We start from the raw sequence: 17,500 nt of genomic DNA, 5'->3' as shown, positions 1-17,500 counted from the left end.
CCTGTTCCTGAAGCCGTGTATGGAGTTTGCCTCCTCATGCAACTCATAGGCATTCCTCCATCACCCTGAAACTAACGAAATATTTCCTTACGTTCCAGTTGTTCATATAAATCTTTAGTTTCTGTATGTTTACTCTTTCCTGAAGGATGCCCGAAGGATGTTTTCGGGGGAGGGGGTAAAACCCCCTCGCGACCCGGTCCCAGACTAGGCCTCCTGGTGGATCAAGACCTGATAAATCAGGCTGTTATTACTGGCCGCACGCGGTCCAGCGTATGAACCACAGCCCGCAAGGTCAGGAACTGATTTAAGGAACTTGTCAAGTTCCTTCTTGAAAACAGCCAGAGATTTGTTGTTAATTTCCCTTATGTACAAGGGAAGACCTTGAAGAGTCGGGGACCTCTAATGTTTATCGAATTCTCTTTTAGTTTACTCGTCGCGCCCCTCTTTTTTATTGAAGGTACTTTGCACCGTCTGTCAAGTCTCATGTTTTCACATGGATTGAGTTCGGAGTGCTGGTTTGGGGACCAGTCCCTCCAGGATTTTCCTATGCCCCTTGTCTTTGCAGCGCCAACTCTTTACAACCTTTCTCTTGTTGACCTCAACTTGATCTCACTTAACTTATTGACCTCACTGGACCTGCAGATCCCAGTCCGCCCTACACCTTAACGAACTTGTGGTTTCCAACTATTGAAGAAACTTCGATGTCTTCCTACGCCGCCATACGTAAACCGATTGTTTATACATAACTTGGTTATTATTTCGTGTGCCTTGCATCCTTCTTAAAGGAAGAAGACAGTAGAGCAGTGGCAAAAACTTTCAAGCTGGTTACACTAGCATCACCCACAAGTGTTTGAGGTGAGGTGCAGTTAATTAAGTTTTATGGAAGGGAGCGCTCTTCACAACTCATGTCAACACGGCTTTAGAGCAGGAAGATCATGCCTCTCTCTTCCTCTCTGGCATCACTTTAACAGCATCGTAGAGGTATTGGAAGGAAATTAAAGATGATTTACATACGGATTTTGCAAAGGTATTTACCAAATGTTATGTAATGAGTGATACCATGAAGCTGACAGGAATAATAGATCAGGTAGGGAAGTGAATATCTAAATTTCTGTCGAACATATCACAAGCAGTGATTGTAACTCAAAAAATAATTATAGCAAAAGCACTCGTGTCCACAACGATAATCATTCTGCCCTTTACTCTTTCACAGTCTCATAACACACATGCAAAATCTCATACACAGCTTCGTGTCATCTTTTGCCGGTACTTCCAGAATTAGCATGCAAGTTGCCTTAATAGAATACATAAAAAACTGTCATCAGATATCAGCATGGTTTCCCACTGGATCGCTGAAAAACGTGATTTTTAATGGTGACAAAATTCCAGTTGCTTTGATAGAATATGAATAACTAAAAACTGCAATCGGATAAGATTCATTCAGGTCTTTTCATAGAAAGATACAAATATTAGGTTGGTAGACCACCCATCCAGGGAGGTGCTGCCCTCCTGTCTTGTGTGTGAGGAACATATATAGTAAAATGGTAAATAGCAGCCCTTCAGGGAGGTTCTACCCTACTGTCGTGTGAGTGTGTGTGTGAAAGTACAGCAGAAGCCTGGTAAATGTTTTGCACTTAGGCAGTATTGGTGAACTTTTTTTTTCTCTCTAATAATTCTATATAAAATGGCAGGTGTATCTTACAAACTTCTGCTCACATTTACACTTGCCCGCATGTGTCTGTTTCCCAAAAGTTCTCACTCCTGCATTTTAATCTGTCTTCTAAATTCAAGATATATTTAAAGGGATTAGATAACCGTGGTTTCAACTCTTCTGACTCACGAAATCTTAATGACGCGATTGTAAACAAACCATACCACGGACGGGGATAGAACCCGCGATGAGAATCTCAAAACTCCAGACCGTCGCATTAGCCACTGAGTCAGCTAGCCACAATAAGATTCAACTCTTCTGATTTTATTCTTTGAAATGTTCTAACTCAGGACACAGAGGTGTAGTGCCAATAGTAATGAAGACATAACACAGATGCAGAGTAACCTTTTATTAGGATAGTGTTTTTGCTCTTTGTACAGCTTTATCAAATCAATTAATTTTGTAAAACTCTACGCAGAGCGTTACCACAATGCAAGTTTAGAGGTGTGCACAGAGCTAATTCGTGTTGAGCGATCATTGTGACTAGAATGATATGGTAGTGACGGATTAGTGACAGGACTGGCCTCTTAGCTGTTAGTTATGCTAGCGCCAGTAGCCTATTTGATCAGGCCAGCAGAGTCACGGGGGGCAATGATTTCCCTCGGATCCATCAACGGGTGGTTAACAGGTAGTGCGAGCAAAGGGACTCGGTGGTACAGGAAGGAGACAGGTAAGCAAAGGTATATATGATGTATACTGAAATATTAGAACAGTAACCAAAACACACGATATACATTTCAGTAAACACGAGGCACAGATGCCATGTATAAAATGCAAGGAGGCACTGTATACACGATCCGGGCTATACACACTCGACCCCTGCAACCACAAATAGGTGAGTGCAAATGCGGTATACACGAGTTAAAGGTGTATGATATACCAGTCTGTGATGTACTATACACTAGGCCAAGATGCAAAATACGTTAATCAGATGTTCTGTTTACACTAAGCAAAGGTACTGTATACACCACGATGCAAACGTGCAACGTACACGCGACAGGTGTACTATGAACGATGCGAAGGTGGATTGTTCGAGGCACGAATTATGTTAGGGGGTAAAGTGCAGTATAAACAAGGCAAAGGTGTAGGATATGCAAAGTAAGCGGTCAAGACGCTGCCAGCAAGTGTGTTGCAAAAAGTTTGGTCCACGCGGTGACTTGGTATTCAGAGAGAACTTACTGAGTATCACACTCCAGCAAGCTGTCAAGGACTTCATCAGGGTGGCACACTCCAGCAAGCTGTCAAGGACTTCAACAGGGTGACACACTCCAGCAAGCTGTCAAAGACTTGAACGTGTGGCACACTCCAGCAAGCTGCCAAGAACTTCAACAGGGTGGCACACTCCAGTAAGCTGCCAAGGACTTCGACGTGCTACCAACAAGCTTCAAATATTCTCCCTTCAAAGTTACTTAATCGAAGTGTCTGTTAAAGTAATTATATTTTCCTTTTTTCTCTCTCCAAAAAAAAAAAAAAAAAAAAAAAGTAAAATGAAAAAATGAGGCTTGCTGATTTAGGTGGAAAGTTCACCTCATTTTTTTGTGTGGAAGGGGGGTCAAAGAGGGACGAGAAGGGAGGGATTGTGGGAGAGAATAGGAGAATGTCTAAATTTACTAGGGCCGTATTTTGGTCTTATCGCCCTGCATTATTCACAAATGTTCACTCCCCGGAATATCGCGATAGGTCCAACATTGGCTTTTATTAAATCAAGGGAAAAGTTTGTTTGTGCTAACACAAAAAAAGGCAAAAAGTTTAATTTTTTGCGGAAAAATATTGGCCATTTATAGTTGAAAAGCGTTTGAGGTATACTGCTGCCATATAATATTATATAAATATATATGTATATGCACTACAGTTGCAAGTAAGCAGGCAATCTTAACAATGCAGAACAGGCCACATGGGGATGGAAATCTTTAGCTCTAGAGCTCTCGCACTCGTGCGTCGTCAGGAGCTATCTTGGTTTCCCATCTGTTATGAAGTCCTGCTTATTACTGTATCCTCAGGTTGGTATCTGCTACATACTGAAAGGCTTTTGGTTCTGCTAATTTGATCTAACTCATTTTTTTATAGTTACTATTTTTTCATCTTGTTACAGAGTTAACTATAGAGCCACTTAACCCTGTACCTTGTGTCACGGCCCTTATCCTGCCACTTGTTCCCACTTCTCCCACGTCGTCTCTCCTCCTCCAGGTCGACTCTCACTCGCTTTATCATTGACTCCTTGACATCAAACTGTCCTCAGGAACCCCTTCTTCTTCCCCTTTCCGCTGCGTTCTTGTCTCCACATTTTCATTTTTTTGCGACACTCACACACTCGTCAATTGCACCTCACTTGTTCTCACGTCGAGGCTCCCGGCAGCCCTTCTTGTTTACACACCATTATTCTGGCACTCTCGGGGCTCTCACCTCCGTGAACGGGTCGTCTTTGCACCTTGACAGTAAGCGCTCAAGCATCCGCCTTCTGCCCCTCCTTATCTGTGAGTATCCTGGCTGCGTGCTTCTCAAACGATGCCTTTGCACTCGGCCGGCGTTGACTCCGTGTGCGTAGCTCTTGTATGTGCTGCCCCTCTCTCCGTGTGCGTAGTTCTTATGGAACCCTCGTCTGTCTCCTCACGGGTACGTTTTGTGTGCGTGGCACGTGCCTTTTCTGTGTATGTTTTGTGTAAACTTACTCTATCGTAATCGCGTGTTTCTCATGTGTTAAATGTTCTCTGCCTCTCCGGGTATATTTTTTTTTATGAACGTCTGCTTTTCCCATGTGCGTTTTTCAGATATGAACTACACATGCCTCTCGTGTACGTTTCTCTTATGCGAACCTCGTCTGCCTTTCCCTGTACGTTTCCTGCGTTTCCCTATACGTCTCTTGCCTTTCCCTGTACGTCTCCTGATTCTCTCTGTACGTCTCCTGCCTCTCTCTGTACATCTCCTGCCTCTCTCTGTACATCTCCTGCCTTTTCCTTAAGTCTCCTTCCTTCCCTGTACATCTCTTGCCTTTCCCTGTACGTCTCCTGCCTTTCCCTGTACGTCTCCTGCCTTTCCCTGTACGTCTCCTGCCTCTCTCTGTACGTCTCCTGTCTCTCTCTCTGTACATCTCCTGCCTCTCTCTGTACGTCTCCTGCCTCTCTCTCTGTACGTCTCCTGCCTTTCCTTTAAGTCTCCTTCCTTCATTGTACGTCTCCTGCCTTTCCCTGTACGTGTCCTGCCTTTCCTTTAAGTCTCCTTCCTTCCTTGTACGTCTCCTGCCTTTCCTTTAAGTCTCCTTCCTTCCTTGTACGTCTCCTGCCTTTCCCTGTACGTCTCCTGCCTTTCCCTGTATACGCTTCTCTCTAAAAACATTTCCTCCTCCCCATGTGCGTTTATGGCGTGAGCGTTCTTCTCTCCTGCCTGTGTACGTTCCTCTCACGTGAACGTCGCCAGGAGTGCCTGGTACCTCCTCCACAGAGGTACCTGGACTTAGACAGGCACGGCTCCTAACTTTAATGAGCTCCCCCTCAGCTCAGCTAGTCTCTTTAGTCGCGGGGAAAGCCAACAGAAAAAATGGCACACGATATTTTTTTTTTCACGAGTTGAGCGATATATTGCCGTCTTCGGGTATAAAAATGCGATTATTTTCATTTATATTATTATTACGAGGCAATAATACCCTGCGGGAGATTGTAAAAATGTGTTTGTTGGCGAGATCTGTTTTCCAGTCGATGTTGACTTAGTTACTATGAGGAGACGCCTGTGCGTCTGTGTATGTAGGCTGCGTGTGTGTGTGTACTCACCTAATTGTGGTTGCAGGGGTCGAGACTCAGTTCCTGGCCCCGCGTCTTCACTGATTGCTACTAGGTCCTCTCTCTCTCTGCTTCCTGAGCTTTATCATACCTCTTCTTAAAACTATGTATGGTTCCTGCCTCCACTACTTCACTTGCTAGGCTATTCCACTTCCTGACGACTCTATGACTGAAGAAATACTTCCTAACGTCCTGTGACTCGTCTGAGTCTTCAGCTTCCAGTTGTGACCCCTTGTTCCTATGTCCCCTCTCTGGAACAGCCTATCTCTGTCCACCTTGTCTATTCCCCGCAGTATCTTGTATGTCGTTATCATGTCTCCCCTGACCCTTCTGTCCTCCAGTGTCGTCAGTCCGATTTCCCTCGACCTTTCCTCGTACGACATTCCCCTGAGCTCTGGGACTAGCCTTGTTGCAAACCTTTGTACTTTCTCTAACTTCTTGACGTGTTTGACCAGGTGTGGGTTCCAGACTGGTGCTGCATACTCCAGTATGGGCCTAACATACACAGTGTACAGTGTCTTGAACGATTCCTTATTAAGGGTTCGGAACGCTATTCTCAGGTTTGCCAGGCGCCCGTATGCTGCAGCAGTTATTTGGTTGATGTGTGCCTCCGGTGAAGTGCTCGGTGTTATGGTCACCCCGAGGTCTTTCTCCCTGAGTGAGGTCTGTAGTCTTTGTCCACCTAGCCTATACTCTGTCTGCGGTCTTCTTTGCCCCTCCCCAATCTTCATGACTTTGCATTTGGCAGGATTGAATTCGAGAAGCCAGTTTCTGGACCACATGTCCAGCCTGTCCAGGTCTCTTTGCAGTCCTGCCTCATCCTCATCCGATTTAATTCTTCTCATCAACTTCACATCATCTGCGAATAGGGACACTTCAGAGCCTATTCCTTCCATCCATCGTGTGTGTGTTTGTGTGTGTAGGCTCTTTGTGTAAGCACTCAGTACAGGCTCCGTGTGTAAGCTCTCTTTGTAGGTTCTGTTTGTAAGCTCTTTGTGTAGACTGTGTAAACTCTGTGTAAGCTCTTTGTGTAGGCTGTGTGTGTAACCCTTCTGTGGAGGCTCGTGTCTATGCCCCGTGTGTGTGAAGGCTCTGTGTGTGTAGGCTCCGTGTGTGTGAAGGATCTGTGTGTGTAGGCTCCGTGTGTGTGAAGGATCTGTGTGTGTAGGCCCCGTGTGTGTGAAGGATCTGTGTGTGTAGGCTCCGTGTGTGTGAAGGATCTGTGTGTGTAGGCTCCGTGTGTGTGAAGGATCTGTGTGTGTAGGCCCCGTGTGTGTGAAGGATCTGTGTGTGTAGGCTCCGTGTGTGTGAAGAATCTGTGTGTATAGGCCCCGTGTGTGTGAAGGATCTGTGTGTGTAGGCTCCTTGTGTGTGAAGGATCTGTGTGTGTAGGCTCCGTGTGTGTGAAGGATCTGTGTGTGTAGGCCCCGTGTGTGTGAAGGATCTGTGTGTGTAGGCCCCGTGTGTGTGAAGGATCTGTGTATGAAGAATCTGTGTGTATAGGCCCCGTGTGTGTGAAGGATCTGTGTGTGTAGGCTCCGTGTGTGTGAAGGATCTGTGTGTGTAGGCTCCGTGTGTGTGAAGGATCTGTGTGTGTAGGCTCCTTGTGTGTGAAGGATCTGTGTGTGTAGGCTCCATGTGTGTGAAGAATCTGTGTGTATGAAGAATCTGTGCGTGTAGGCCCCGTGTGTGTGAAGGATCTGTGTGTGTAGGCTCCGTGTGTGTGAAGGATCTGTGTGTGTAGGCTCCGTGTGTGTGAAGGATCTGTGTGTGTAGGCTCCGTGTGTGTGAAGGATCTGTGTGTGTAGGCTCCGTGTGTGTGAAGGATCTGTGTGTGTAGGCTCCGTGTGTGTGAAGGATCTGTGTGTGTAGGCTCCGTGTGTGTGAAGGATCTGTGTGTGTAGGCTCCGTGTGTGTGAAGGATCTGTGTGTGTAGGCCCCGTGTGTGTGAAGGATCTGTGTGTGTAGGCTCCGTGTGTGTGAAGGATCTGTGTATGTAGGCTCCGTGTGTGTGAAGGATCTGTGTGTGTAGGCTCCGTGTGTGTGAAGGATCTGTGTGTGTAGGCCCCGTGTGTGTGAAGGATCTGTGTGTGTAGGCTCCGTGTGTGTGAAGGATCTCTGTGTAGACTCCGTGTGTGTGAAGGATCTGTGTGTAGGCTCCGTGTGTGTGAAGGATCTGTGTGTAGACTCCGTGTGTGTGAAGGATCTGTTTGTGTAGGCTCCGTGTGTGTGAAGGATCTGTGTGTAGACTCCGTGTGTGTGAAGGATCTGTGTGTAGACTCCGTGTGTGTGAAGGATCTGTGTGTATAGGCTCCGTGTGTGTGAAGGATCTGTTTGTAGACTCCGTGTGTGTGAAGGATCTGTTTGTAGACTCCGTGTGTGTGAAGGATCTTTGTAGGCTTGGTATGTGTAGCTTATTGGCGTCGGACATTCGCGTGGAAAAAAAAAACATGAAAAAACGTCAGCGATATGGCGAGGTAAAGGGTCGTTATTTGTGCAGCAATATGTGAAGATCGTCACTCTTCTTTTGTTCATAGAAATTATTTTATTTTTCAAGACACCGACGATCTTTCACTGTTTTGCACGAAACGTGCTGATGAGAGCAGATTGCGGAGAAAATTATCAATCCAAGCTGATAATCGAAAATTTCTAGCCCATCGTTTTTAACCCCAACAAAATGGAGCCACATGGTTCTTCAAAGTAATAAAATTACAAACTACTCTAGTGAAGGTCAGTGTATATTCTCAAACTCTGGTGTATATACAGAAGGAATATTCTCAAACATGTGAGGTGGGAAGGCAGTGTTGACAGGAAAGCTTATCAGTAATATCGTTCTTTTAACAAGATATGAAATCATCAGAAAACAGAAACAACTAAAAGATAATGACTTGGAATGCTCGTGCTGTCAGAAACCAGTCGGCAGATTACCTAAATAATCCCTGTGATTTAAAGGTAGTTAGTGGCGTGAAATGGTAGGAAGGGAGGACTTGCCTGCCTGCCCAGACTGTACCCTCATTCTGCCCTCCTCTACACCATCGTTCTGTAAGTTTATTTAAGCACAGGTACACATAAGTACAATTATAGTACATAGTGTAAATTACCTAGGATAACCCCCCAAAAAGCCAAAAGGGACTTATTTCCATTGGGATCGTTACCCCCTCCACTATCGGAAAAAAACACTATCACCACCATCATCTGACAACTAGGACACTACCCTCAAGGACGGTTAGCCAGTAAAATCCGGAAAAAACGCATTGCAATAGAAGATCGAATCCCATAAAACATTCAATATATACAGTACGTGGCACCGTCTCTTTTCTCCCCTTCCACCCTACCCATGAGCTTGGCACCCGACTAGGCACCAGAAACTGCCAGCTAGATAACGTTACTATAAAGAGTGAATCACGGGAAACATGGACGAAGGATAACATACTCCAAATTTGTAAAACGTGAGATATGTCACTGTTACACACACAATAAATATGTTGGTGTCTGAGGAAGACGAGAAACAGAACCTGTAAAACCACACTGTTTACTGGATACGTGAAGACAGAACCACTCTGTTTACTGGTTACTTGAAGACAGAACCACTCTGTTTACTGGTTACTTGAAGACAGAACCACTCTGTTTACTGGATACTTGAAGACAGAACCACTCTGTTTACTGGTTACTTGAAGACAGAACCACTGTTTACTGGATACGTGAAGACAGAACCACTCTGTTTACCGGTTACTTGAAGACAGAATCACTCTGTTTACTGGATACGTGAAGACAAAACCACTCTGTTTACTGGTTACTTGAAGACAGAATCACTGTTTACTGGATACGTGAAGACAAAACCCCTGTTTACTGGACACGTGAAGACAAAACCACTGTTTACTGGACACGTGATAAAGACAAAACCACTGTTTACTGGATACGTGATAGACAAAACCCCTCTGTTTACTACATACGTGATAAAGACAAAACCACTCTGTTTACTACATACGTGATGACGCAAATGTCTTCGTAAGGATTATAAATATATTGGTCTTCATCTCTCCTGAAATTGGACAGATATTCTTATCTGGTGTGTCTGTACTAAACGAAGGCGGCATGAAGCACCTGAGAAAGAAAACAGGAGCCACGAATAAGTACAAGGAAGAGTGTGAAAAGATGCATTAGAAATTAGCTCATAAATTAACACTCAAGGAGTCGGCAGGAAACTCTGATATGACAGCTAATACAGAGGACGAAATGAATTATATAATCACAGAAGTACTCGCAAACAGTACACCAGTAATAGAACTGGGGGCACTGCCCCCGGTTCAAGTACAGATCCAGAAATAATTGAATCGGTTGGGAATACAGACCCTATAGATCACAGCTAACGAAAAAATCGAAATGTGTAAACTCTTTGCTTGTGGAATGTGTGGAGAAACGAATGGGACATGCACCACCCAAAAAAATGCATTGATTTTATACTTAAAGGCATGTCTTTCTGCTTTCTGAAAGCATTTTCAGTCTAGAGTGTTTACACGTCATCAATCAGTAAGAAACTGTGCAACACAAACTGCCCCACATACCACTTAAAAGTTTAGGAATACAAGTAGAGATAGTATACCTTGAGAAATCTGTGACGAGAGATTAAAGTTTAAAAGCAGAGACATATCTTTTCTCGTCATAGCTTTCTCAAGAAGTAATTTAAGCGCAGAAATAGAGATGACAAGCCTCGAGAAAGGTTTGAGAGTTAGCAGCTTAAGAATAGAAATATAGTGTATCCTGAGAAACCTTTGGTTGGAGGTGTATAGTGTTGTCGACAGTGAGGGTGGAGCTCAAAAGTCTGATGATAAGTGTACTGTTACAGTGTTGTCGACAGTGAGGGTGGAGCTCAAAAGTCTGATGATAAGTGTACTGTTACAATGTTGTCGACAGTGAGGGTGGAGCTCAAAAGTCTGATGATAAGTGTACTGTTACAATGTTGTCGACAGTGAGGGTGGAACTCAAAAGTCTGATGATAAGTGTACTGTTACAATGTTGTCGACAGTGAGGGTGGGGCTCAAAAGTCTGATGATAAGTGTACTGTTACAATGTTGTCGACAGTGAGGGTGGGGCTCAAAAGTCTGATGATAAGTGTACTGTTACAGTGTTGTCGACAGTGAGGGTGGGGCTCAAAAGTCTGATGATAAGTGTACTGTTACAGTGTTGTCGACAGTGAGGGTGGAGCTCAAAAGTCTGATGATAAGGGTACTGTTACAATGTTGTCGACAGTGAGGGTGGAGCTCAAAAGTCTGATGATAAGTGTACTGTTACAATGTTGTCGACAGTGAGGATGGAGCTCAAAAGTCTGATGATAAGTGTACTGTTACAATGTTGTCGACAGTGAGGGTGGAACTCAAAAGTCTGATGATAAGTGTTACAGTATTATCGACAGTGAGGGTGGAGCTCAAAAGTCTGATGATAAGTGTACTGTTACAATGTTGTCGACAGTGAGGATGGAGCTCAAAAGTCTGATGATAAGTGTACTGTTACAATGTTGTCGACAGTGAGGGTGGAACTCAAAAGTCTGATGATAAGTGTTACAGTGTTATCGACAGTGAGGGTGGAGCTCAAAAGCCTGATAAGTGTACTGTTGCAATGTTGTCGACAGTGAGGGTGGAGCTCAAAAGTCTGATGATAAGTGTACTGTTACAGTGTTGTCGACAGTGTGGGTGGAGCTCAAAAGTCTGACGACGCTTGGTAATACACAGGGCCTCATTAGTGTCACTATCTTTAATGGCACTTCATTAAGAGAAACCTCTCATTAAATGTTCCCCAAGTGACCAACGCCTCAATGAGCGCCGCAGATTACTTGAGAGAAAGAAGAGGGAGGTGGGGAGGGAGGTAGAAGAGGGAGGAGGACATATAAGGAAGAAGAAAGGTGCGAGGCGAAGGAAAGAGGGAAGGAGAGAGGGAGCAAGGGGAAAAAGGGAAAGGGGATAGAGAGGGATGGGAAAGGAGAAGGGAAAAGACGTGGAGGGGAGAAGAAAATCTTGAGAGAGAATTGTTCCTTGGGCAGGATGAAGCAGGTCCCAAATTATTTCTAATCAGATCACCATCTCTGATTGCTGATAGCTGAATGTACCTGCTGAGCTGTGATTGATCTCTCACTGTACCTGCTGAACATTGCTGATCTCTCGCTGTACCTGCTTAATTATAATTGATGATAACTGCTATAGCACCTACAGAACTCTGATGGTCTCTGATTGCACTGATGTATTTCTAATTGCTCGACAGAGAGAATATCCAAAAATAAAAATAAAATACCTTCTGATATTTAATATGCATCGAAAAAAAATCTTTGATGTAAATAATGCCTTTTGCTGCCGCCAGGGGAAAAAAAATAGGAAAAAACATAACGTTTCAAGGATGTACTCGTGCACTGATGAAATAAATTTCCTTGGATATAGTCGATATATATTTTTTTCAGAGAATGAAATATGAAAACAGTGAACGAAGGAAGAGGGAACCGGGATGAAAGACTCGGTGGCTCACTCACCTGAAGGGTGAATGCATTAATTAAGTCCCAGGTGAATGCAAGCGGTTTTTCACCGGATGAATGAGAGAAGTGGAGATTAATGGATAAGAGAAGCGGGGATTAATGGGTGAGAGAAGCGGGGATTAATGGGTCAGAGAAGTGGGGATTAATGGGTCAGAGAAGCGGGGATTAATGGGTCAGAGAAGTGGGGATTAATGGGTCAGAGAAGCGGGGATTAATGGGTCAGAGAAGCGGGGATTAATAGATGAGAGAAGCGGGGTTTAATGGGTGAGAGAAGACGAGTGTTGGGGACGGTAATTGACGCGTGTTGGGGACGATGATTGACGTGTGTTGGGGACGATGATTGACGTGTGTTGGGGACAGTGATTGATGTGTGTTGGGGATGATGATGGACGTGTGTTGGAGACGATGATGAACGTATGTTGGGACGGTAATTGACGTGTGTTGGGGAAGATGATTGACGTGTGTTGGGGTTGATAATTTAGTGGGGTTGTTAGGGGGTGAGTGATGGTAGTTGGGGTGAGGTGGTGATGGCCGGGAGGGGGGGGGGGAAGGATGATTTATGGAGAGGGCTGCAACTAGCCAAGACACACGAGGGGGAGGGGGAAAGTGGGGAAGGGGTTGATTCAAGGAGGGGGAGGGGTATCAAAGAGTTCAGTTTGTGCTGCAGAAACTCAGTTGTTAACTATCACAAATAACTCCAGATGGCTCTTGTAATTCTCAGTTGATAACGTAACTACACCAGCTGGTGAATCATTTACTGTTTTATATTATCTCCTCTTCCATCTTTTACACACTATCCTTTCTGCTGTAATTACTGTTCCTTTCTCTTCACTTCTTTCCCCACAACCACCTTCTTCATCTTCTATAATACCTATATGCAATAAGATCACTGTAAATATTTGATATCACAATATGCGAAATAACCACAGTCAGAAACGAGTAAAGTTCTAAGCGCTTTCGTGATTTCTTACATTATGAAAATCGCTATGGTAGAAAAAACTGAAAAGTTGCAGGAAGACATACACAGGGTTTTCCAGTGGGCAGCGGAAAACAACATGACGTTCAATGGTGATAAGTTCCAGCTGCTTAGGTATGGAAAGAATGAAGAACTCAAAAGGAGCACTATATACAGAACTCAAGAGGGTCACCAAATAGAACGAAAGGAACACGCAAAAGACCTGGGAATTATGTCAGGTGACCTTTCTTTTGAAGACCATAACAAGACGAAGATCGCGACAGCCAGGAAGATGACGGGGAGGGTATTGAGAACTTTCAAAGCAAAGGAAATAATGCCATTGGTGACACTCTTCAAATCGCTAGTGCTCCCTCATTTAGAATATTGCTCAGTGCTGACGGCCCCGTTCAGAGCAGGAGAAATATCAAAGCTGGAACAAATACGGAGATCGTTTACGGCTCACATTGAAGCAGTAAAGCACCTGAATAACTGGGAACGCCTTCAAGTCTTGAACATGTACTCATTGGAGCGGAGGAGAGATGCATGATAGTATATACGTACCAGGAAAGTACTCGAGGGCCTGGTCTCAAATCTGCACACTACCATAACAACATACTGGAGTGGGAGATATGGGAGGAAGTGTAAAATAAACCCAGTGAGGAGCAGGGGTGCGGTGGGGACAATAAGGGAACACTGTATCAACATCCGGGGTCTTAGACTATTCAACATCTTACCAGAAGATATCAGAAACGCGGCTGGAACAAGTGTAGAAGCCTTCAAGAGGAAAGGGGACAATTATCTTCACCAGGTTCCCGATCAACCAGGCTGTGATGGATATGTAGGGCATCGCGCCTCCAGCAGCAACAGCCTGATTGACCAGGCAAGCACCAGACGAGCTTGGCACATTATCGTAAGGGTTCTTGAATGGAGATATCACAGGTTGAAAGTAGACACACTTGTAGGATGGTAGATATATTGTCAGACTGAGATGGGAGATGGAGCCACAGTTACCTAGCCTGTTTACGCCTAGACGGTCTGCCGCTGAGTGAGAGCGGGACAAAGGGATCACTGCCCATGTGTATGCCCATGACGTCACACCAAGCCAAAGGCCTACGAGGGATCTCGTGTCTAAAGCACATGGAGGATACTAATATGCTATGCTATATAATACAGGGGATACAGGGATCAGCAACTATGCTGACAGCTCGGTCATGTTACGTATGTCGTCCCGACATACACTACTATACTATAGGCTGAACAGGCAGGCGGATCTGGGCTGATTCTATACAATAACAAATTCATATATATCTTAGAACTAATGGATGGTATCATAATGGATATTACATAGTGGGTGTTAACATAATGCATTACAAACTATAAGAACAATTCATTATACAATATGGATGGAATTGATCGATCGATCTGTATTCATGCACTCTACGGATTCTGAGGAAGAATAATTATATACAAAGGAGTGTTTAACAGAAAGGCAGATTCGGTGCACGCAAATCTAGACTGTTAATTCTCAGAATACGGAGGGAACGTGAACACGAAAATTTCTGACAAACTGATCAGCTAATAACAAAACACACAGTTATTAATTTCATTCATCTCGGACATCTAAGTATACAGACTATGTACATTTAAACCCAATTCTGCGAGGGTAAGGTTTACATATGCAGAATGGTTATCATCTCTGGGAGGATCGAATTCCTCTGCAATGGCTAACACATGCCTTGACTGAGAGAGATTTGAAGGAATATCTACAAAAGATACTTGCGGGTTTCTCATTACTTGTCGAGTACGCAAGGAGTAACGACATTCAGGTTGAGTATCTGACTGAGTATCTGAGGTAGAGAGTACAGGATCAGGAGGATTGTCAGAATCTGTCACATTAGTCTGGGTAGCAATATCCTCAACATCGCATACTAATTTCATATGATCTAAATGCGATTCTTTGTATTTGCCAGTACTAATTTCTCTAACCTTATACTTATTTCCAGTGATATGTTCAACTACTCGATAAGGTCCGACAAACTTTTGATCAAGCTTTGGCATTGCAGACGTTTTGTTAAAGTTAATCAGCATAACTCTCGAACCTACTTTGATTTTAGATGGCTTTGCTCGAGTGTTTGCGACTCTTGTAAATTCTGCTGTTGATTTATGAAGTGTTTCACGGATTCTTCTAAAAACACTTTGAGCTAAGCTGGTACGAGTTGCTACGAAATCATCAGGGTTGTAATTAGGTTTCGGAGTAGAATATAACAACTCATAGGGTAAACGCTTGTCTACACCATACAATGCATAATGTGGAGTATCACCTATGGAAGCATTGTAAGCAGAATTTATGGCACACTGGACATCTGGTATAACTTCATCCCAAGTTTCACTATTGGGGTTGATAGTGGCTCTCAAGACATCAAGTACTTTCTTATTGGTTCGTTCCGCTAACCCATTGCTGGCAGGATGATGAGGAACAATGGTGGATTTAGAGATCTTGTATAAAGTACACAAATTTTCAAGAATCTCATTACAGAATTCACCTCCATTATCTGTTACTAAGGACTTTGGGGTGGTATGCCTGCAGATAATGCGTTCTTTAAACGCTTTAGCTACTGTCTCTGCAGTCTTATCTGCAATAGGAACTAGCTCACAATATCTGGTGAAATGGTCTACCATAACACACAGATGTTTGTTGCCTTGGAGGGAACATTTAAAATTAGTTAACAAATCAAGGGCAACTCTTTCCCACGGTTCGCTAGTGGTTGGGTACACTTGGATTGGGTTAGGACCATTGACATTTCCTTTATGCTGCATACAGACACTACATTTCTTAACATACTCGGAAATGTCAGTTGCCATACGTGGCCAAAAGTATTTCATTCTGGCTTGTTTCACAGAACGATCCATACCAGGGTGTGCAACACCTGGTGCATCATGAACTAGCTGTAAAGCTACGTTCACTAGTGACTGTGGAATTACTAACTGGTAAACTCTTCTGCTTGGAGTACCCAACTCGGCTGTTCGATACAGTAATTCCTGACTCATTACAAAGTCACTAATGGGTGCTGGTGGCTTTACAGTAAGAATGGGATCTTCCTGGAGAAGGAATCGAATCACACCAGACCACATGGGATCTATTCTTTGTGCAGTTTTGACATCCTCGACAGTAAATGGAGGATCTGCAGTAACTACACTAACGTGTCGCGATAAAGCATCTGCGACTACATTTGACTTGCCAGGTAAATGTTCAAAAGTGGGATTGAACTCTTGGATAGTCAAGGACCATCTGGCTAACCTTCCAGTAGGCTGTTTGTTCTGGAATAAAGGTAACAGTTCTTCCTTACTGGAGGAAAGAACAAACTCGGTGGAGTGGATGACTCCCCCCGGTTGAAAAAATTAACGCTATAACACGCAATATGAGCAAGGGAGAACGAATCTACTATCTCAACTGCAAGCACAGGAGAAAAGAAATGAACACGGTGAACAATGCTGATATTCAATCTGAGTCGCACACAGTGACACGAGGTATCAGCTATAAAGAAACTACACTTACAAACGTTAACATGTGAAAGTTACTCGAGAAATAACTTCTTACAATGCACTGATTACTGTCAACTAGGATGGGATCACCATCTGGAACATTAGGAACAACAACAGACACTCTAGTGAGAACACTAGCTGTAACAGAGACGTCTTTCTGCAGACAGCATGTCACATCAACAAGAGATGGCATTACTAGTTCCAAGTAATCGTTTTCTGACAAGGCATCCCCTGTGGAGAAACTACTACTCGAACTAGCAGTCATTGCAGGGATAGGCTGTGCACTCAAGGCAGTCTGAGTGTCCCCGGACACTTGAGGCAACGGAACACTATCCTGCAAGTCTGAAGGTATAGGTGGAACACAGACGGGAATGACAGAATTACTAGTGCCTGACCGCTCGGCTACGTTAATAAGTAATTCACGGATCTATAAGAACTTAATCTGAACTTCACATTTCGCAGCACTTTAACAAATCTCAGATACAAGCTGTGAGAACAAACACATTGCTCAAGGGCTAGGTATTGTCTTTCAGTCAGTAAGGGAATGTTGGTACTGTGGACTGATTCATATTGACTTTGACTGGAATGATACACTAAGTGAACGTTCAAAAGTGACTGGGACATCTTCTCAGTGAAAATACTGAAGGGCATAAGTCAAGAAAAATGGAGAGAATGACACAATAAGCTTAAATGGAAAAAAATGCTTAACTATTCTGCATAAGTAATTAAAAATTGACAAGTTACACAGTAAGCAAGAACTCACACAAGAAAAGAAATATATCAAGGAATGAACACTTTAACTCTTAACTGCACTTAAACAACAAGCAAAAGAACAATTTACTTTAAAAGGAGAACTTAAAAATTGCACTAAGAGTGAATTTGTTCAATAAAATATGAAAAATAATAGGTGCTAAAACACACAACAAAAAGAAATACAACACTTACAGTGATGCAGAGCACAAAACATCAACATAAACTCAGTACTAGAATTTTCTTGC

The sequence above is a fragment of the Cherax quadricarinatus genome, chromosome 48, assembly GCF_038502225.1.
Source record: "Cherax quadricarinatus isolate ZL_2023a chromosome 48, ASM3850222v1, whole genome shotgun sequence".
Classification (NCBI taxonomy): domain Eukaryota; kingdom Metazoa; phylum Arthropoda; class Malacostraca; order Decapoda; family Parastacidae; genus Cherax; species Cherax quadricarinatus.
Note: the sequence above shows the minus strand (reverse complement) of the source record.